Here is a 22871-nt window from a genome sequence, read left to right on the forward strand (position 1 = left end):
GCTCTGGAGTCACATGTAGGCCAGACCAGGCAAGGACAGCCAATTTCCTTCCCTAAAGGACATGAGTGAACCTGATGGGTTTTTCTGACATGGGTTTCACCGCCCCCTCCCACTCACCCCCCCCCCCCCTCTTCATTGCCACACCCCCCCCCCCCTCCCCCCTACGCCAGGAACCCAGGTTCCATTCCGGCCTTGGGTGACTGTGTGGAGTTTGCACATTCTCCTCCGGGGTTTCCTCCGGGTGCTCCGGTTTCCCCTCTCAGTCCAAAGATGCATTGGTTAGATGGATTGGCCATGGTAAATGTGAGGGGTTACGGGGATAGGGTGGGGGGAGAGGGCCCGAGTCAGATACTCTGTCAGAGAGTCGGTGCAGACTTGATTGGCCGAATGGCCTCCTTCTGCACTGTAGGGATTCTATGAAAGCACAAGTTTTACCTAAACTCTTTTTTTGTTCAGCTAGAAAGTGGGATTCTCTGACTCCTTGAAGAGGTGGATGCTGTGTATTACAGAGAAAACCTCACCGTGTGAATTCAGAGCAGGAAACCAATGCTGAACTCACTTTACTTAAACTTCCAACAGAAAGGGCATCAGATTTGCTCAGAGTTTGCAATATATGACAGTGAAGAGGACAGAAAAAGTAAAATATGTGAAATGTAGAAAGGTGAGTAACATTTAGCAATAACTAATAATTTAGTAAGTGCGGCAGGGCAGCACAGTGGTTAACACTGCTGCCTCACAGCGTCGGGAATCCAGGTTCAATTCCGGTCTTGGGTGACTGTCTGTGCAGAGTCTGCATGTTCTCCCCGTGTCTGCGTGGGTTTCCTCCGGGTGCTCTGGTTTACTCCCACTGTCCAAAGGTGGTGTGGGTTCAGTAGATTGGCCATGCTAAATTGCACCTCAGTGTCAGGGGGATTCGCAGGGTAAATATGTGGGGTTGCGGTGATAGAGCCTGTAGGACTGTTGTCGGTGCAGGCTCGATGGACCTCCTTCTGCATTGTAGGGATTTTATGATTTAGAGATTATGTATTTTGACACTTGTATGTAACGTAGCAATATCCACATAGAAACAAGTGGCGTGTTTATATTGAAGCCTTGCCAGTGACACCCACATCCAGTGAATTAATAAAGAAAGCTCTTGTCACTGTTGGTACTTTGCCTTTGGCAATGCAAGAATCACCACATGACCCGAGATCACTTTGTAGCCTAAGGCACGGACTCTGCTTCACTGCAAAGCTGCCATCTGTGACTATTAATCAGTACAAATACAGCATTATTCAAACATAAAGGTCAGTGGAAATAGGGCTGACGTCTTGATTCAATTACAACAGGTGTATCTCAAGGAAGACCGAAAGTACTTTCACATTAGGCGCTCATTGTGGGAGAGTGTTGTCAACACAAATTAAAGTGTCAACTTACGATTCTGTTCACTGGGATAAGGGACTTTTGAAATGAGGAATTGACAAAAATCCATTCCTTCAAAGAAAGACTGGAATGTAGAAATGTCTCCGGTCTTTGAATGTTTGAAAATCATGCAAGGTCAAAATAAAAACTCTTGCCACCAGAATAAATGGGACTCATGGTTCCCAACACAAAGCAGACCAGGCATACAATAGGAACATGCTTGTATCTAGTAAATGCTGTTATTCGGAATAAAAGGGGAATAAGCCATGGAGGCAATGTGTGCTCTAAGAATGCCATCAGGGTCCCTACATTTCAAAGAAGTTAGCGATTATCAGCAGGCAGTATCAGTAACAAGTGATAATGCATTGTCATCTGTTTACTTGTAAGATCAAGATACCATGTGTACCTTTGGCCCGGCCAATAGCCAGTTTACAAAAATAATCTAAATTGAAAGAACCGGAATGCCTCTGAAGTTGGTGTTCGAGCCCCGTGAACCGGTACACATGAAGGATCACTGAGTCCATGCAACACTCTGGCCAATTTACTTTTCTCTTTGCTGCATTAGTTATTGAGGTTGATTTCTAAATGGAAGCCAAAATAATGTGCATTTTTACAAATACCCTGTGCAATTTAAAAGGTGCACAAAGTCGTACTCAGTAAGTAAGTATAAGTGGCACTGACTTCAAAAGGAGCTCACCAAAATCCACAAAACTTCATCTTTATATTAAAGTGTGTCATCAACAGTAGGGGTACCATTCCTGTTACTGACAGCACACTCTCAACGTAAAAGCATCTATAGAGATTTTGCAGTGTCAAGTACACAGAACCCTTCTGTCCATAATTCAGCTTTCTCGGAGCATTTTTTCTCATAACCTTTAATAGCTCGTGTCCCTTCAGTTTTCCTCAGTAGAGAACATAGAATCCTACAGTGCAGAAGGGAGCCATTCAGCCCATCAAGCCCATCCACAATCCCACCCATGCCCTATGCCCATAACCCCACGTATTTACCCTAGTTAGTCCCCCTGACACTAAGGGGCAATTTAGCATAGCCAATCCACCTATAGGGGCGGCATGGTGGCACAGTGGTTAGCACTGCTCCCTCTCAGTGCCATGGACCTGGGTTCGGTTCCCAGCTTGGATCACTATCTGTGTGGAGTTTGCACATTCTCCCTCTGCATGGGTTTCCTCCGGTTTCCTCCCACAGTCCAAAGATGTGCAGGTTAGATGTATTGGCCATGTTAAATTCTCCCTCAGTGTGCCCGAACAGGCACCGGAGTGTGGCGACTAGGGAATTTTCACAGTAACTTCATTACAGTGTGAATGTAAGCCTACTTGTGACTAATAAATAAATAAACTTTATAACTCGCACATCTTTAGATGGTGGGAGGGAACCAGAGCTTCCGGGGGAAACCCACATAGACATGGGGAGAACGGGCAGACTCCACATCGACAATCACCCGCGGCCGGAATTGGTCCCGGGTCTCAGGCGCTGTGAAGCAGCTGTGCTAACTCACCACTGTGCCAACTAACCACTGTGCCAACTAACCACTGTGCCACCATGCTGCCCAACATCTTGGAGCACTTTACAAGAAGTGGCTGTAAACCAGGAGGGGAAGAGGGTAGAGGGAAAAGCAGGGGTTGACGAGGGGAAGTGAAAAGACAATAAAAAGAGGAGAGTTTTAAGGGAGCTTTTGAAAATATTGAGGGAATCTGGCGAGTTCCAGAGACCAGATCATAGCGCCGCCCGCAGCAATGTCTGGATTAGAGGATATAAAGAACAAGAAACAAATAAAGACTTAAAAGAGTTGAGTGACAACGTTACGAAATATGGTTGGCAGAGATTATGGAAAAAGGATAGGGCGAGACCCTGGAGGAATCTAAATGAGAAGATGAACATCTACATTGGGATATAGGAAAACTACAGAACTGTTTGACAATTTCAGGGGTGTAATAGTGGGTGAAGGCTGGTATGCCCAACAGTGATGTGCAGACACAGAGGTCAGCAAAAAGAGTATTTGAGAATTCCGGCTTTAAAATATCGAAGGCATGAGCGATGGCTCTTCAGCGATGAGAGGAAGAAGAAGAAAGCAATGTTTCAGGGGTTGAGGAACACAGTCTTTAATATTGGATACAATGAAGACTTGAGGCAAGCAGTGTGCTGAGTTCACAGCATCAGACTAGGCTTGAGGTGGCACTCGAGATGGCTGACGGAGTCCAGTGTGGCACTGATCCAAAGATTTAAGTTTTTTTTATTAGTATCACAAGTAGGCTGACATTAACACTGCAATGAAGTTACTGAGAAATTCCCCAGTTGTCACACTCCAGCGCCTGTTTGGGTACACTGAGGGAAAATTTAGCATGACCAATGTACCTAACCAGCACATCTTCGGACATGATCGTTTTACAAGCACTAAGGTGGATGGGAATTATGAGTCAGTTCAGAGCTTTAGCTCAGGCTGCCAGTGGGAAAGAATGGCAACAGTTAAGGAATCAAAGCCAGAGATAGAGAGGTGAAACGGCGCGTCTTGGAATACACACAGAGACTCACTCGAAGCTCTCTGAAATACAGCAGGTAAGTGAAGAGGAATTCCTAGGTATTCAAAGTTTAAAAGGTTATTTATTAATGTCACAAGTAGGCTTAACATTAACGCTGCAATGAAATTACTGTGAAAATCTCCTAAAAATGACCAGATGAGCATGGGTAGAGAAAATGTTGAGGGGAGATGTAATGGTTTCATTTTGATGTCCGAGACTGGACCTGGAAGAAACAAGTCAGAAGTGGGGGCAGGCTGCAGAAGACAGACATTGAAAAATGTTGGGTGGTCAAAGGTGATGATAAGGATATGCCACAGGACATGGTTAAAATCTCAGAAAACAATATTTGCAGCTTAGACTTGGATGATCTTAGTGCTGTGGGAAGGTGTGACCCAGATTTGAAGAGATGAGTGCGCTTTAGCAAGATGGAATATGCAGAGAAATTGGAAATTGGTTGAACAGGATGGAAGGGTTGAGAGGTTTTGAAGGAATGAATTGATAAATGATAGTTTTGAAGAAGGAAGGTACAACACCAGGAAATAGGCAGAGATTAATGGGGTCAGTCAGCAAGAGCTGAGGAAGGAAAGGGGATTGACAAGGTTCTCGGAAACAATTAGCGTAGTTCAAAGGACATAATTTTGATGAAAAGTTAAGGGGAACACAATATGCATAGAGTAAAATTTTTCCTGGGAGGAGGGCCTTCTTTAAAGGATGCATTCATTCTACAGGTTATTGTGGACCTTGGACAAGTCATGAAACTTGATTAGTGAAAGTTAGTCCCAAGAGCACAGGAGAGGAGGGAAATCTCAAGAGAGAAGAAAATGGCAACTTGGTGATAGCTGGAATAGCTTAAATACAGCCACGAAAACTATGAAATCCCATCCCTACAATCACTGTATCTTCAACATTACTGTTTCTTTTTAGTTTGATAGGGGAAAAAAAGTCAGAATGAATGACGTGGACCTCACTGACAAAATGTGTCAAATGGAGTTCGGAATTACTAACTCAATGGGATTTGATTTATTCCCAGTGCAACGCCCTCACTCAAAACCGGCTAATTCGTCAACTGATTATCAAAATGAATGGTGCGTGGGCACTTGTGAACCAAACAGTTAAAAAGTGGCTCGAAGCTGGTTAAGCAGACAACAATAGATGAATTCATACTCCTTTGCAAGAGGGAGGGGTTCTGTTTAAAAGCAGTATCTGGAGAATTGAAGGTTTCTACTCCATGCTAAGATTACTGTATCAGTTGCTATTTATTCTAGTCTTTTATGCTTAGCACAGCATTACCCCAGGACTATTAAAAATCAGTCTAAGCTTTCTCAGTGATGGCCCCTTCAAGTGAACATTCCTTGCCAAGATTCCACATTTTATCATTTCCACGCCCACAGTTCTGTACCTCTTCTACAACATGTATGGTCCCCACCCAAAACTGCTGCCAGAAATAGCGTTCTGATATTCCAGGAAAACCCTCAAGAGAATATTTAATCAGCAACATTAAGATATGTCAGGCCTCCAAAGAGAATGCAGGATCCATCCAACTTATAATAGTCTTCTGTATTGATGAAAAGGAAGCCTCAAACTCCCATTCACTGGCAAATACTCTGTTTATGAAACAAAAGAGATGGTAACTGAACCTCAAGTGTGCCCTTAAAACTGACTAAGGCTCACAATCAACCACTATTTCGCATGTTAATCATTCTGAATCATGAAGGTGCTGAGATGTTGATCTGTTACTAAGATTTTCAGCTGAAGATTATCAGCTCTGAAGGAACAAATCCAAACTATTGTTCTGTCAGATACTGAATTACGCTCCTTGCATTTCTAGCTCTTCCTTTTTAATTTTTCAACAATTGCAATACTTTATTCTTTAAAAGATCCAGTGAAAACTAGGTAACTTTTGTGCTAATATTTCTTGACAAGTAAACATTGTTTAAATTACCAGGTTGGATTCAGAGAGCACGATCTGAAGGGATGTGAAAGGATGCCTGAAGTTGTTCACAAACATCTGCTACCCGATCTGAGTTACTAAAACACTTGTACAAGTTTAATAAGTTTGAATATTTGGACGATAAACATGAGGTTACTTCCAGCAGAAGTCAGGCAATATACAAAAAAAGTAAAAATACCTTCACTTCAAGGGTGGGTTGCCTGGGGACACATGAGTGTCTGCAGCTCAGCAATCTAATTTAAAGTTTTAAAGTTTATTTATTAGTGTCACAAGTAGGCTTACAGTAACACTGTAATTAAGTTACTGTGAAAATTCCCTAGTCGCCACACTCCGGCTCCTGTTCAGGTACGCGGAGGGAGAATTTAGCATGGCCAATGCACCTAACCAGCACACCTTTCGGACTGTGGGAGGAAACTGGAACACCCGGAGGAAACCCACGCAGACACGGGGAGAACGTGCAAACTCCGCACGGACAGTGACCCAAGCCGGATATTGAACCTGGGTCCCTGGCGCTGTGAGGCAGCAATGCTAACCACTGTGCCACCGTGCCAGTAAGAAGCAAGGCCCAATTTTGATCAGATCTCTGGCTGATCTAATCAAGTTTCCATTCCTCCTGTGGTGGGACAGGGTCGTTTTCATGGCAATTTAGGGGGTGGGGGATAACGGAGGATGGGACTGACAGTGGTGAGCACTGCTGCCTCACAGCACCAGGGACCCGGGTTCAATTCCAGCCTGGGTGTCTGTGTGGAGTGTGCACATTCTCCCCGTGTTTGCGTGGGTTTCCTCCGGGTGCTCCTGTTTCCTCCCACAGTCCAAAGATGTGCAGGTTGGGTGGATTGGCCATGCTAAATTGTCCCTTAGTGCCAGGGGGATCAGTAGGATAAATACATGGGGTTACGGAGATAGGGCCTGGGTGGGATTGTCATTGGTGCAGGCTCGATGGGCTGAATGACCTCAAAGAACAAAGAAAGAACAAAAAAAATGACAGCACAGGAACAGGCCCTTCGGCCTTCCAAGCCTGCACCGACCATGCTGCCCAACCTAACTAAAACCCCCTACCCTTCCGAGGACCATATCCCTCTATTCCCAACCTATTCAGACCTCCTTCTGCACTGTGGGGATTCTATGATATGCCTGGCAATGGTCTACTGTGGAGCTGCAGGGAACAGATACAGGAGGACAGCCCAAGAATAAATGTTTTACAAGCAGCGAGTTGGCCGCCTGTTTCAGTTGTGGGTCCTGGACACGCTACTCCAGTCAACATGGCGGGAAATTCACCTGACGTGTCAATGAATATCCAGGTCGTTGTGTTTTGCTTTGTTTTCTCTGCTCACTGAATGCAATCTCCATTTTAACTCAAGACGCAGCTGGGGACCATTCCACTGATGTCAGAGGCGAGGCCAGTTGTGAAATTCTACCCTAGATAGCCCAACGATTGTCAGTAGGCTAATTCTGCATTTTGTTCAGAATGCAAAGATCAGGAAAACTTAATGCAGTACGAGCAAAACACGCATAATAAATACATAAATCACTGGGGGGAAAAAAACCCACAAAAAAATCAACAGCATTGAATGTGACCACTTTGAAATGTTCACTAGAAAATTGAATGGCCTCTTGAGAATCCAAATTAAATTGCTGTCACATTTGTTTGATAAGTTCAAACAGCTTTAGAAAATAGGAGAAAGCAAAGTTTTGTTTCCTCAACGTCCCTGTCAAGACTCTGGGCAACGCACCAAATCTCTGATGAAGCTACTCAGCGTTAATTTAATGCACTGGTGCTATATTCTTAACCAAGTCGCATAAGGGAATCATTATGTTTTTTAAAATTTATTTATGTTGCAAATCCAAGCTATTAATTTGTAACAAAAAAGAATGTACGGCCACGCATGACTGGCTGCGGCTTCACTCACGAGATGTTAAACCCAAGGTTCCATCTGCCCTTGTTTGTGGAATTAGAAGATCCCACGCCGCTTTTTGAGCAAGAACAGGGAATTTCACTTGTTGACCTGGTCAACATTTATCTCTCATTACCATTAAAATGGATCATCTTTCATTTAATTCATTCTTGCTTGTAGGACATTGCGCTGTACAAATTGCTGCTGTAATTGTCAAACAGTATACACAGTTCAAAAGTAATTGAGGGGATGTGCTCTATAAATGCAATTTATTTCTTTACTTTTTTCATGAAAGGATACGGTGGCACAGTGGTTAGCACTGCTGTCTCACAGCGCCAGACACCGGGGTTCAATTCCGGCCTCGGGTCACTGTCTGTGTGGATTTTGCACATTCTCCCCGTGTCTGCGTGGGTTTCCTCCGGGTGATCCGGTTTCTTCCCACAGTCCAGAGGCGTGCGGGTGAGGTTGATTGGCCATGCTAAATTGACCCTAGTGTCAGGGGGATTAGCAGGGTAAATGTGCGGGGTTACGGGAATAGAGCCTGCGTGGGTTTGTGGTCGGTACAGACTCAATGGACCAAATGGCCTCCTGTACTATACTAAGGAGTCTAACAACACCAGGTTAAAGTCCAACAGGTTTATTTGGTAGCAAACGCCACTAGCTTTCGGAACGCTGCTCCCATCGGTGACTACCATCGACACCGCAGACTCCTGTACTATGGCATTCTATGATCTATCCGCTTCATTAGGTATAGTAATCGATCCAACGCTTCGGTTTACAAATCTTTTGCATACTTTCACACATCACCCCCGTGTCTCAATCTCAACACGAGTAATTCCAGTTTTGAAAAACAAGTACACAATGATGACTTTACTAAAATGAAATCAAACTGGCTGTCCAGGAATGCATGAAAGACTGGTTTAGCAGGCTTGGCAGAGTGCAGTTCCTCTGAAGAAAATGGTGCACCTTTCAAGATAATCTCAATGTCTTTAGTGACATTTGTAAATTAAGTATATAATAAAGCGTAAGTTTATTTATTAGTCACAAGTGGGCTTACATTAACACTACAACGAAGTTACTGTGAAAATCCTCTAGTCGCCACACTCCGGCGCCTGTTTGGGTACATTGAGGGAGAATTTAGCATGGCCAATGCACCTAACCCGCACATCTTTTGGACTGTGGGAGGAAACTGGAGCACCCGGAGGAAACCCATGCAGGCATGGGGAGAACATGCAGACTCCACACTGACAGTGACCCAAGCTGGGAATCAAACACAGGTCCCTGGCGCTGTGAGGCAGCCGTACTATATAATAGAAAGTTACCGTATCATTTTGGAGTATCGTTTACATCACACTATTCACATCCACCGACCGTCAAAAAGCATTTACAGTCAATGAAGTACTTTTTGAAGTATAGTCACTGTTGTAAAATGTAGGCGATGTGAGCCAATTTGCACACAGCAAGCTCCCATAAGCAGCAATGCAGCAATGACCAGGTGGTTGCCAGAACTCAACCACCCCGCATGCCACGGAACCGGCAGGGGCGAGGGTCCGACAACAGGAATCTCCGTTAACCTCGGACAGGAATTTCCAGTCTCGCCCGAGCGGGGCTGTAAAGTCCGGGCTGAATATGTTTTTGTGACATTGATTGAGGGATACATTTTGGCCAGGACCCCTGCTCTTCCAAATAATGCCATCCATCTGCATTGGAAGCAGCTCAGAGATGGTTCACTCAACTGATTCCTAGGTTAGCACTGCTGCTTCACAGCTCCAGGGTCCCGGGTTCGATTCCCGGCTCGGGTCACTGTCTGTGTGGAGTTTGCACATTCTCCTCGTGTCTGCGTGGGTTTCCTCCGGGTGCTCCGGTTTCCTCCCACAGTCCAAAGATGTGCGGGTTAGGTTGATTGGCCAGGTTAAAAAAAAAAATTGCCCCTTAGAGTCCTGGGATGTGTAGGTTAGCGGGATTAGCGGGTAAAAATATGTGGGGGTAGGGCCTGGGTGGTATTGTGGTCGGTGCAGACTCGATGGGCCGAATGGCCTCCTTCTGCACTGTAGGGTTTCTGTGATTTCTATGAAGGGTGTGCCTTACGAGGAAATGTCAAGCAACTGGGGCTATACTCACTCGAGTGAAGAATATGAGGCAATCTTATTGAATCAAAAGATTCTGAGGGGGCTTGACAGGATAGATGTGGAGAGGATAATTCCCCAAGTGTAGATATCTAGTACCCGGGGCAACGTTTCAAAGAATAGGATCTCCCACTGAAGGTGGAAATGAGGAGGAATTTCTTCTTTCAGGGGATGGTTAATCTTTGGAATTCCCAACTCCAAAGAGCAGTTGGAGATTTCTCATTGAATACTTTCATAGCTGAGTGACATAAATTTTTGAACCACAAGTCAAGGGTGATGGAGGCAGACAGTAAAGTGGAGTTGTGACTAGAATGACACAAGGGGCCAAATGGCCTACTCCTGACCTATTTGAAGACAGGTGGGCCTTGGCTTAACGTTTCAGCCAAAAGATGGCACCTCTGACAATGCGGCACTCCCTCAGCATTGTTTTATTTATTTATTAATCACAAGTAAGGCTTACATTAACACTGCAATGAAGTTACTGTGAAATTCCTCTAGTCGCTAGGCTCCAGCGTCTGTTCGGGTCAATGCGCCTAACCGGCACGCCTTTCAGAATGCGGGAGGAAACCGGAGCACCCGGAGGAAACCCAGACAGACACGGAGAGAACGTGCAAACTCCACACAGGCAGTGACCCAAGCCGGGAATCGAACCCGGGTCCCTGACGCTATGAAGCAGCAGTGCTAACAGCTGTAACCACGAACTACCGTGTATGGATTACAGTTTTAGCTTTGATTTTTGTGCCTAAGTAGAATTTGAAAGCAGGACATTGTGACTCAAAGGTGAGAGTGCCACCAACTGACACTGGTAAACCCAAATGCTGTGAGGGATCTAATACTTACACACAAAGCAACCAGTGAATAATCCTTTTCCAATATGGTAATTGCTAACAGTACCAGTGTCCTCCATGTAAGAGGTTTCGAGACCAGACAAGAAATTTCAGATGGGGAGACACTTGGTACAAAGGTATCAGGCACATATTGATTTCATTGCCCTTCAGATGGTAGAATTCATGCAATTTACAAGGCATTTATTTTATAGGACCCTACCAGCTGACATTTTAACAAGCCTGCTGCAAGATTAGTGCAGCAGTGCCTCTGGCACCTACATAAAGAGCCACATACCTTCGAGGCAGAGGCATCAACATAGTCATGACAGCAGCCTGCATTTGTACAGTGCCTTCATAGTAAGGCCCTAAGGCTCTTCACAGCGGCATATTTAAAATGGACAAAAAGACATTAAAGAGTGGGTTTTAACCCAGGTCTTACAGGATAAAAGGGGAGTGGAGAGATGGATTGTTTTTGGAAGAGTATGGGGACTGAGTGGTTGAATGCATGGCTGCCAATAGTGGGGTGAAGGAAGAAGAGATGGACAAGAGGACAGTGTAGGAGGAAGAATTCACAGGTCGTTTGGGGGGCGGGGGGGGGGGGGGGAGGTGACAGGGGAAGGGTAGAGATGGAGAACATCCATGAAGAGGTTTATGCATGAAGGCAAGAGTTTAAAAGGTGCTGGGGGATCAGGAGCTAAAGTAGATTAACAAGTGTATAAATGATGGACAAATTAAGTAGGACCGTATAAAGGCGATACAGAGGTTCGGGTGAACTGGAGGTTAACGCAGGGTGGATTCCAGGAGGCCAGCCATGATATCTTAGGAATAGTGGCATCTGGAAGTGACAAAGCCATGGATGAGGATTTCTGAGGCAGAGGAGCACAGGCTCGTTCCAAAGGTGTCGACTTTCCAATGGACAGGATACGCAGCTGGAAGCTCTTCATGGTCACATAGGATGACACAGTTGGTGGGGTTGTGGATAGTCTGGAGGGATGTCAGAAGTTACAGAGGGACATAGATAGGATGCAAGACTGGGCGGAGGAGTGGCAGATGGACTTCAACCCAGATAAATGCGTCGTGGTCCATTTTGGTAGGACAAATGGGATGAAGGAGTACAATATAAAGGGAAAGACTCTTAGTACGGTAGAGGATCAGAAGGACCTTGGGGTCCGGGTCCATAGGACTCTGAAATCGGCCCTGCAGGTGAAGGAGGTGGTTAAGAAGGCGTATGGTGTGCTGGCCTTTATCAATCGAGGGATTGAGTTTAGGAGTCCGGGGATAATGATGCAGCTATATAAGACCCTCGTCAGACCCCACTTGGAGTACTGTGCTCAATTCTGGTCACCTCACTATAGGAAGGATGTGGAAAAGATTGAAAGGGTGCAGAGGAGATTTACAAGGATGTTGCCTGGATTGAGTGACATGCCTTATGAGGATAGGCTGAGGGAGCTCGGTCTTTTCTCCTTGGAGAGACGAAGGATGAGAGGAGACCTAATAGAGGTGTATAAGATGTTGAGAGGCATAGATCGGGTGGACTCTCAGAGGCTTTTTCCCAGGGTGGAAATGTCTGCTATGAGAGGACACAGGTTTAAGGTGCTGGGGGGTAGGTACAGGGGAGATGTTCGGGGTAAGTTTTTCACACAGAAGGTGGTGGGCGAGTGGCATCGGCTGCCGTCAGGGGTGGTGGAGGCGAACTCAATAGGGTATTTTAAGAGACTCCTGGATGAGTACATGGAGCTTAATAGGATGGAGGGTTATAGGTAGGTCGAGAAGGTAGGGATGTGTTCGGCACAACTTGTGGGCCGAAGGGCCTGTTTGTGCTGTAGTTTTTCTATGTTTCTATGAAACAAGTCTGATGGTGGCTAAAGGCATGGGATGGAGGGTACATGGAATTATTGGTCCAGGGATGGAATTGTGGTAGGGGGCTCTAGACAACAATTTCAATCTTTGCAAGGCTTAACAGGGGAAAATTGCAGTTGGTCATAGACAATACAATTTTCTAGATTGCTCTCAAATGATTATTAGGATACTTGTGCGTGGATGTGGTCTGATGATTGAATGATGTCCAAGTGCAAAAAGCCACAATGATACAGTACCAGGAGCTGACCATTGCTCTTTGAATTATACGTCAGCAAGAATTTACCTCTTTCAGTAAAGAAGAGGCAGAATCAAAGAAATCCCAGCGTGATTTCAGTTTGATCCCCAATATGTAGGAGGTTAGCTAATTGACCATGCAGCTGGATCCTACAATAGACTTCAGAGTCCCTCAGTCAGTAAGATCATTGGCTAAGATTACCACTGCTGATCAATATCCAGCCAATCCTTGATTGAAGTTGGCATCACAAATGAGGTTTAGCTCCTCTCTGTGAAAACTAATAGCCCTGAAGGCAAAGGCGGTGTTTGTGGGAAGAGATAAACATATGAATTAGGCCACTCGGCCCCTCAAGCCTGCTCCATCATTCAATACGATTGTGCTTGATCTGACTGTAACTGCACCCCCACCAAGTGAACTGGTGCGACAGCAATAATCTCTCCCTCAAAACGAAGGTGGTAGTCACCGACTTCAGGAAGCGTAGTGGAGAACATGCCCCTGTCTAGATTAATGGAGACGAAATAGAAATGGTCGAGAGCTTCAGGTTTTTAGGTGTCTAGATCACCAACAACCTGTCCTGGTCCCCCCATGCCGACACTATAGTTAAGAAAGCCCAGCAACGTCTCTACTTTCTCACACGACTAAGGAAATTTGGCATGTCAGCTACGACTCTCACCAACTTTTACAGATGCACCATAGAAAGCATTCTCTCTGGTTGTATCACAGCTCGGTATGCCTCCTGCTCTGCCCAAGAATGCAAGAAACTACAAAAGGTCGTGAATGTAGCCCAATCCATCACGCAAACCAGCCTCCCATCCATTGACTGTCTGCACTTCCCACTGCCTCAGAAAAGCAGCCAGCATTAACAAGGACCCCACGCACTCCGGACATTCTCTCTTCCACCGGGAAAAAGATACAAAAGTCTGAGGTCACGCATTTAGCAGGAAAGCAGTGAAAAAGGAATGAGGCTGTGAGGAAAATATTTCAATCTGGACTAACATGAGTCAGCTGCACTTCCACGTTGAAGCTGGCTTACTAATATCTGCAAAAATGCAGTTACTGCCTCTCAAGTGTACCAAGCAAAGTCTTGTCAAAACAATGAAGGCACATAGAAAGGGAAATCGAGTACGGTCCCAAGTTATGAAGACAATTCAATGTGTGTGTTTGCAATTCCATTTTCAACCATAAATGGGACAGTTGCAGTCGTGGGTAATGGGACACAGGTTCAAAACCTTCACCGGCAAATCCCCATTTTCAACGGTATTGTTCTGTGGAAGTGGGGATGCTGAACCGAGGCCTAAAGGGAGACAGATATGATCATTGGCAGTTTTTGTTTCCAAGCAAATTACACACTGGCCAGTGGCCATGGAAAGAAAATCAGATTTTAATTTCTGGTTTGAAGTTCTGGCAGTTCTGGTGAATCATCGTGTTTTTCCTCCATTGTTTAACGTTTGAAAGGCACTGATTAAACATTTCACGAATAATTCCCAGCAGATCCATTTATTTTAGAGAAGGGTTTCTGACACTGACAGCAGAGAGCAGTGAAGTATTTTAAAGGACAAAAACAGTCTGCTTTTGTACACTGCTAATTTCAAAGCAAACCCAGTATCAGGTGGGAAGAAGTAACTTATTTAAAATTTATGTTAAGGCTAAGGAATTTGAGTTGAAAAGTTAGCATTCAAACGGAAAGTTAACATTGATTTCTCAGATATCTTGCATTCATATTAAAATGGTGAAAAAGAAGCTATAAAAAGATGGAGACAAAGCAAGCTGCCTCACAAGCAGCCCTGCTGTGAAATCTATAATCATACAAACTTCCAAATGTACAATGGCTTCATAACATATCAGTGTGTACTTACATTGAAGATTTGATTTGTCACATGTATTAGCATACAGTGAAAAGTATTGTTTCTTGCGCGCTATACGAAGCATTAGCGTTCATAGAGAAGGAAATGAGAGAGTGCAGAATGTAGTGTTACAGTTATAGCTAAGGTGTAGAGAAAGATCAACTGAATGCAAGGTAGGTCCATTCAAAAGTCTGATGGCAGCAGGGAAGAAGCCGTTCTTGAGTCAGTTGGCACATGACCTGAGACTTTGGTACCGTTTTCCCGAAGGAAGGAGGTGGAAGAGGGAACGTCCAGGGGTGCGTGGGGTCCTTAATTATGCTGGCTGCTTTGCCAAGGCAGCGGGAAGTGTAGACAGAGTCAATGGATGGGAGGCTGGTTTGCATGATGGATTGGGCTATATTCACGACCGTTTGTCGTTTCTTGCGGTCTTGGGCAGAGCAGGAGCCATACCAAGCTGTGATACAACCAGAAAGAATGCTTTCTATGGTGCATCTGTAAAAGTTGGTGAGAGTCGTAGCTGACATGCCAAATTTCCTTTGTCTTCTGAGAAAGTAGGTTGGTGAGCTTTCTTAAGTGTTGGCATGGGGGGACCTGGACATGTTGTTGGTGATCTGGACACCTAAAAACTTGAAGCTCTCGACTCTTTCTACTTGGTCCCCGTTGATGGAGACAGGGGCATGTTCTCCTTTACACTTCCTGAAGTCGATGGCAATCTCCTTCGTTTTGTTGACATTGAGAGAGAGATTATTGTTGCCGCACCAGTTCACCAGATTCTTTGTCTCATTCCTGTACTCTGTCTCGTCATTGTCTGAGATCCGACCCACTACGGTGGTGTCGTCAGCAAACTTGAAAATCGGGTTGGAGGGGAATTTGGCCACACAGTCATAGGTGTACAAGGAGAAAAGTAGGTTTGGTTGATTTCATAAGGAGGAGGCAACTGCATACAAATTATCTGAACCTTCAAACAAATGCAAGAAAGCCAAATTATCTCTGCCATTCTGAGGAAAGACAAGAACGCTATAGTTAAGAAAGCCCACCAATGCCTCTACTTTCTCAGGAAGCTAAGGAAATTTGGTATGTCCACTACGACTCTCACGAACTTTTACATATGAACCATAGAAAGCATCCTTTCCGAATGTATCACAGCTTGATATGGTTCCTGCTCTGTCCATGACCGCAAGAAACTACAAAGGGTCGTGAACGAAGCCCAGTCCATCACACAAACCGGCCTCCCATCCATTGACTCTGTCTGCACTTCTCGCTGCCTTGGCAAAGCAGCCAGCATAATTAAGGACCCCATGCACCCCGGACATTCTCTCTTCCACCTTCTTCCGTCGGGAAAGAGACACAAAAGTGTGAGGTCACGAACCAACCGACTCAAGAACAGCTTCTTCCCTGCTGGTGTCACAGACTTTTGAATACCTTATATAAAGTATAACTTACCTCACATTAAGTTGATCTTTCTCTACACCCTAGCTATGACTGTAACACTATATTCTGTACCCTCTCCTTTCTTTCTCTATGAACGATATGCTTTGTCTGTATAGCACAGTAAGAAGTCTCACAACATCAGGTTAAAGTCCAACAGGTTTATTTGATATCACGAGCTCGTGATACCAAATAAACGTGTTGAGCTTTAACCTGGTGTTGCGAGACCTCTTCATAGAATCCCGGCAGTGCAGAAGGAGGCCATTTGGTCCATCGAGTCTGCACCCAGACCCACCCAAATCCCTATTCCCATAACCATACACATTAACCTGCTAATCCCCCTGACACTAGGGCAATTTAACATGGCCAATCAACCTAACCCACACATCTTTAGAGTGTGGGAGGAAACCGGAGCACTGGGAGGAAACCCACACAGACATGGGGAGAATGTGGAAACTCCACACAGACAGTGACCCGAGGCCAGAACTGAACCCAGGTCCTTGGCACTGTGAGGCAGCAGTGCTAACCACTGTGCCACCGTGCTGCCCCATCCCAGTCCAACGCCGGCATTCCACATCTTGTTTGTCTAGCGTGCAAGAAACGATACTGTTCACTGCATACTAATACATGTGACAATAATAAATCAAATCAGGTTAACAGCAAATTTAACTTGGGCAATTTGGTATTGATACACTAAATGTAAAGCTGTATTTTTCCAATGTTAGAAATAAATACATTAATAAAGATATCATGAATGTTTGTTAGAGTGTATTTGTTCTCTTACTGTCTGTAATGAGTATGTTTTGCATGGAAAGAGGTGTGTCTTTGGAATGTGTATTCCAATTAAATAATTCAGCAGCAAATATCTGAGAGTTTAAAATAAAGAAAGTCATTTATTCCCATGCATTTATCCCGAATTAAGGTAATGTCTCACATGTTCTCCCTGTGTCTGCATGGGCTTCCTCCGGGTGCTCCGGTTTCCTCCCACACTCCAAAGATGTGCGTGTTAGGTTGATTGGCCATGCTAATCTAACCCTAGTGTTAGGGGGATTAACAGGGTAAATGTGAGGCGGTACGCGAATAGGGCCTGGGTGGGATTGTGGTCAGTGCAGACTCGATGGGCCGAATGGCCTCCTTCTGCACTGTCAGGATTCTATGATGTGGAGATGCCGGCATTGGACTGGGGTAAACACAGTAAGAAGTTTAACAACACCAGGTTAAAGTCCATTCTATGATGCACACAAAGATTGGATTCAGATAAAGATAGTGCACTTTTACAGATCACTGTTAATTCAGGCTCTGATTTATAATTTCCACTCTGCCACCTGGCAGGCCTGTGGTTTCTTGAATAAATGAGATGATTTAAAGTTGAAGTTAGGGTCTCGTAAAAGAACAAAGAACAAAGAACAGTACAGCACAGGAAACAGGCCCTTCAGCCCTCCAAGCCTGTGCCGCTCCTTGGTCCAACTAGACCAATCGTTTGTATCCCTCCATTCCCAGGCTGCTCATGTGACTATCCAGGTAAGTCTTAAACGATGTCAGCGTGCCTGCCTCCACCACCCTACTTGGCAGCGCATTCCAGGCCCCCAGCACCCTCTGTGTAAAAAACGTCCCTCTGATATCTGAGTTATACTTCGCCCCTCTCAACTTGAGCCCGTGACCCCTCATGATCGTCACCTCCGACCTGGGAAAAAACTTCCCACTGTTCACCTTATCTATACCCTTCATAATCTTGTACACCTCTATTAGATCTCCCCTCATTCTCCGTCTTTCCAAGGAGAACAACCCCAGTTTACCCAATCTCTCCTCATAGCTAAGACCCTCCATACCAGGCAACATCCCGGTAAACCTTCTCTGCACCCTCTCTAACGCCTCCACGTCCTTCTGGTAGTGCGGCGACCAGAACTGGACGCAGTACTCCAAATGTGGCCTAACCAGCGTTCTATACAGCTGCATCATCAGACTCCAGCTTTTATACTCTATACCCCGTCCTATAAAGGCAAGCATACCATATGCCTTCTTCACCACCTTCTCCACCTGTGTTGCCACCTTCAAGGATTTGTGGACTTGCACACCTAGGTCCCTCTGTGTTTCTATACTCCTGATGACTCTGCCATTTATTGTATAACTCCTCCCTACATTATTTCTTCCAAAATGCATCACTTCGCATTTATCCGGATTAAACTCCATCTGCCACCTCTCCGCCCAATTTTCCAGCCTATCTATATCCTGCTGTATTGCCCGACAATGCTCTTCGCTCTCCGCACGTCCAGCCATCTTTGTGTCATCCGCAAACTTGCTGATTACATCAGTTACACCTTCTTCCAAATCATTTATATATATCACAAATAGCAGAGGCCCCAGTACAGAGCCCTGCGGAACACCACTGGTCACAGACCTCCAGCCGGAAAAAGACCCTTCGACCACTACCCTCTGTCTCCTATGGCCAAGCCAGTTCTCCACCCATTTAAAGTGAAGGGTTCACAAAAGGTTGCGAAATTTCTTGTAGCCGAATATCTAGGAGGTTGGTCCTCGGATTAGTTTTGAAACTGGAACAGATTAACTAATTTGGCTGCTTGATGACTTACAGCTGGTTTCAAAACCTGATTCTCAGACTGCCTGATGACTAATGGTTCTGAAAATGCAAAGATGGCCCTGTCTTTTCTTGGTGTTCTTCTGCAGTCTGCCCAGATGTCACTGAATCCTTGGACAAAACGTGCTGTCTCAAGTTGGCTTTTACATGACCACTGGCTAAATACTTCTGAGGCCCACTCCGTCTAGCTAGGGAGCAAAAGGCCATCGTGGTACAATGGGAAGTTTTAGTTTGAGTTTCGATCTCCCCTCTTTGTCCAGAATGAAACACGGAGACGGGCAGTCTGAAAACTCCATAGTTCTTAGGTGTTGGCCCATTCTTAAACAATGGGATGTGAATTCCACAGATGGCTGTGAGGTGCCCCTCCCCCATGTCCATATTTAATTAGGTATTCACAGGAGACTAGATGCTATCTGTAACCCTAATGCCAAAAGTCACATAGTTTGCAGCAGCCATCAGAACAGCTTGTGTCCAATCTTTAAATGTATTAACTGAGAGTTCTTAACATGACATGCCTGTACAAATGAAGGAGCAGCTCCAAGAGCTCATGCTACCAAACAAACCTGTTGGACTTTAACCTGGTGTTGTGAAGCTTCTTACTTTGACAGTGCTTCCATGTAGTTATTGGTGGTATCTACATAGAGCATTAAGAGTTAAGACCCAAGTAAGAAATTGAACACAAACCAAGAGTATTACACGCTGGAAGTAAAGCTTCCTAGATTGTCACCTTCACTAGAAATTCGGGTCAAGAAAGCTTAATTGTAAAAATGTGTTCCCCTGTCCAGTCAAGGTCATTACTTCTATTTATCATCAACAGCCATGGAGTAAATCATTAACAAAAGCAATCTTTGTTTGAACAGCTTGTTTTACAGGTTCTTTCCCCTTCTGCAGAGTAGAAATTCCATAGGGATCACTGGTATCCATCCTGGCATTATGCTTTCAGTAAAATGTGCACAAACACGCGGGTGTGACCACCTTGAAAGCTGCTGGTTCTCATGTGAAAGGAATCACGAGAGAACAATGAAAATGGTGAAACTAACAGAGGCATTTGAAAGTCATCGGGGCCACCAGCAATATGCAGATAGATTTACGCACTGCTTTAGGGTTTCTGACAGGCTTGTTCACATTAATTGCCACTGAGTGTACACCTACTTCAAAGCAGCAACTCTCTGCCATTCTCTGCTATCAACATCTATTGCTCAACAGTACAAACAGTGACCTTTAGGATAAAACCACTCACATCCCATTGTTTTTTTTCAGACAACAAACAAACAAACATACTGTAACTTGCTATCTATTATCATTGAAAAGTTATCCCCCTCTCTACATGCTAATTTGCTACGTCTGGGCTTTTCAGCACTCATTCCGAACTAAAAGCCTCTTCATAACGGAGCTCTTAGATTTAAGATCGAGGCAAAGTACCGCGGATGCCGGAATCAGAAACAAGAACAGAAAATGCTGGAAAATCTCCAGCAGGTCTGACAGCATCTGTGGAGAGAGAATAGATGCGGAGATGCCAGCGTTGGACTGGGGTAAATACAGTAAGAGTTTTAACAACACCAGGTTAAAGTCCAACAGGTTTATTTGGTAGCAAATACCATTAGCTTTCAGAGCACTGCTCCTTCGTCAGATGGAGGAGTGGAAATGTGCTCTCAAATAGGGCACAGAGACACAAAATCAAGTTACAGAATACGGATTAGAATGCGAATCCCTCCAACCAACCAGATCTTAAAGATACAGACAATGTGGGTGGAGGGAGCATTAAGCACAGGCTAAAGAGATGTGTATTGTCTCCAGACAGGACAGCCTGCAAGTCCAGGAGGCAAGCTGTGGGGGTTACTGATAATGTGACATAAATCCAACATCCCGGTTTAGGCCGTCCTCATGTGTGCGGAACTTGGCTGTCAGTTTCTGCTCAGCGACTCTGCGCTGTCGTGTGTCGTGAAGGCCGCCTTGGAGAACTCTTACTGAGAGAGAATAGACCCAATGTTGAGTCTGGATAACGAACCATTGCCATGACATCTTTGTCAACCCCCGACCCGTACAGTATAAATCTCGTCCTATTTTCTATTGTCTTCAACTCTGACGCAGGGTCATCCAGATTCGAAACGTTGGCTCTGTTCTCTCTCCACAGATGCTGTCGGACCTGCTGAGATTTTCCAGCATTTTCTGTTTTAATTTAGATTTAATCTACAAGCTAGATTCCGGTGTTTATATCACGGTGAACTCAGCTACTTTATACTAGGACAGGAGTGTGCCAATTCTGCTCCCAGAATGGATTTAGCTGCATAAATGAAGGTAGCTAAATAATAATCGTGGGTCTCCCATAATTCAATGAGCTCAAACACAAAGATGCTCCTATTAATGGCCCATATCACCTTCCTATGTATCTACTTACTGCTACAAGTCACACCTATGCCAGTAGGTAGATGCACAGTATCATGATAGTATCGTACCTGTTGAATTCTAGGACAGTGCATTGCCTCTAGCTGTTAGAGCAGAGCTAAGACAAGGTGCTTTTATCTTACGACTGAACTCTCACTTGGCTTTGCAAAAACAACGCTCTACCAGTCACTGAGCGCAAGTATAAAAAGTAGACTGCGTAACAAAAGTCTGACACTCTTTAAAGGTTGACACAGTTAGTAATCAGAAGTGGAACCAGCAAATGTAACAGCAGTTTGCAAGACCCAGAAAACAGAGTCTCCGTCGGTGTCAGAACGATGAAGTGAGCTTTAGCCAACAAGGAGCTGGCTTTCTGACCTTATATCCTCTCAACTACCAACAGTGCCGACTTCCAACTCCAGAACATCACTAGTCTCTGGCTCAGCTCATCATCTGCTGAAATCCTCATCCATGCTTTTGTCTGGTCTGGAATGAACGCCTGGTCAGCCTTCCACCCATCTGTAAACTTGACTTCATCCAAAACTTTGCTTCTCCCAACCAAGTCCCATTCTCCCATCACCCTTGTGCTCACCGATGGTTGATTTTGAAATTCTTGTCCCCGTTTTCAAATCCCTCCATGATCTGGCTCCACCCAATCTCTGAAAATCCCCTCCAGCCCTACAACCCTCAGATTTCTGTGCCTCCAATTATAGCTTCCTGTGCATCCCAGATTACCATCGCTCCACCACTGGCTGCCATGCTTTAAGACCCTAAGCTCTCAATTTCCTCACTGAATCACTCTCCACCTCTTACCCTTTAAACCTCTTTCACCAAATCTTTGGTTACCTGTCCTATTATTTCCTTATAAGGCTCAATGATAAAAGTTATTTGACAATGTTCCTGTAAAATGCCTTGGGATATTTTACGATGTTAAAGGCACTATCTAAGTGCAAGTTTAGTGTTGTTTAGATTGTTTACATTTTGAGGCGCAATCAACAGAGGGACGATTACGCACTTGCACTCAGCAGCAATCGAATAGAAAAGGTTTGGGAGGTCTGTTTAGCTCAGTTGGTTGGACAGCTGGTTGGTGATGCAGAGTTATGCCAATATCATGGGTTCAATTCCCATACCGGCTGAGGTTATTCATGAAGGCCCCACCTTCTCAACCTTGCCCCTCACCTGAGATGTGGTGATCCTCAGTTAAATGGTCATCTGGGACTACGGCAACTTTAATAGAAAAGGGTTTGCAGTGTAACAGTCCTGCCAATCACCGCGACCATATCTCAGAGAATGCAGTGTAGCCAAAGTTGCACACAACTCAATCACAATATCTTTACATTAAATTATTCAATTATGGACATAATTATAGAATCCCTGCAGTGCCGATGGAGGCCATTCAGCCGACCGACTATCCAAAAGAACGTCTTACCCAAGTCCAACCTGCACTCTATCCCTGTAACACCACACGTTTACCCTACTAATCCACCTAACCCGCACATCTTTGAACTGTGGGAGGAAACCGGAGCACCCCGAGGAAACCCACGCAGACGTGGGGAGAATGTGCAAACTCCACACAGAGTCACCAAGGCTAGAATTGAACCCGGGGCCCCTAGCGCTGTGAGGCAGCACTGCTAATCGCTGTGCCACTGTAAATTCAATGAGAAAAATGTACCTTAAAAAAGTTGCAAATGTGCCTAAGCGCAAAGTAAAAATAATGAATGCATACTAAACTATTCTGATATCACCAGTATGATCACCTACACAACAGTCTACCTCAGACTTTCCTCAGTTTAC

At 44.9% G+C, this 22871-nt stretch overlaps 1 protein-coding gene across 2 annotated transcripts in view; it reads right to left on the minus strand.

Annotated features, from left to right (window-relative positions):
- cgnl1 (cingulin-like 1) overlaps positions 1 to 22871 on the minus strand; it is a 172975-nt gene that overhangs the window by 65397 nt on the left and 84707 nt on the right. The window lies entirely within an intron of this gene.

The sequence above is a fragment of the Mustelus asterias genome, chromosome 24 (assembly GCF_964213995.1).
Source record: "Mustelus asterias chromosome 24, sMusAst1.hap1.1, whole genome shotgun sequence".
NCBI lineage: Eukaryota > Metazoa > Chordata > Chondrichthyes > Carcharhiniformes > Triakidae > Mustelus > Mustelus asterias.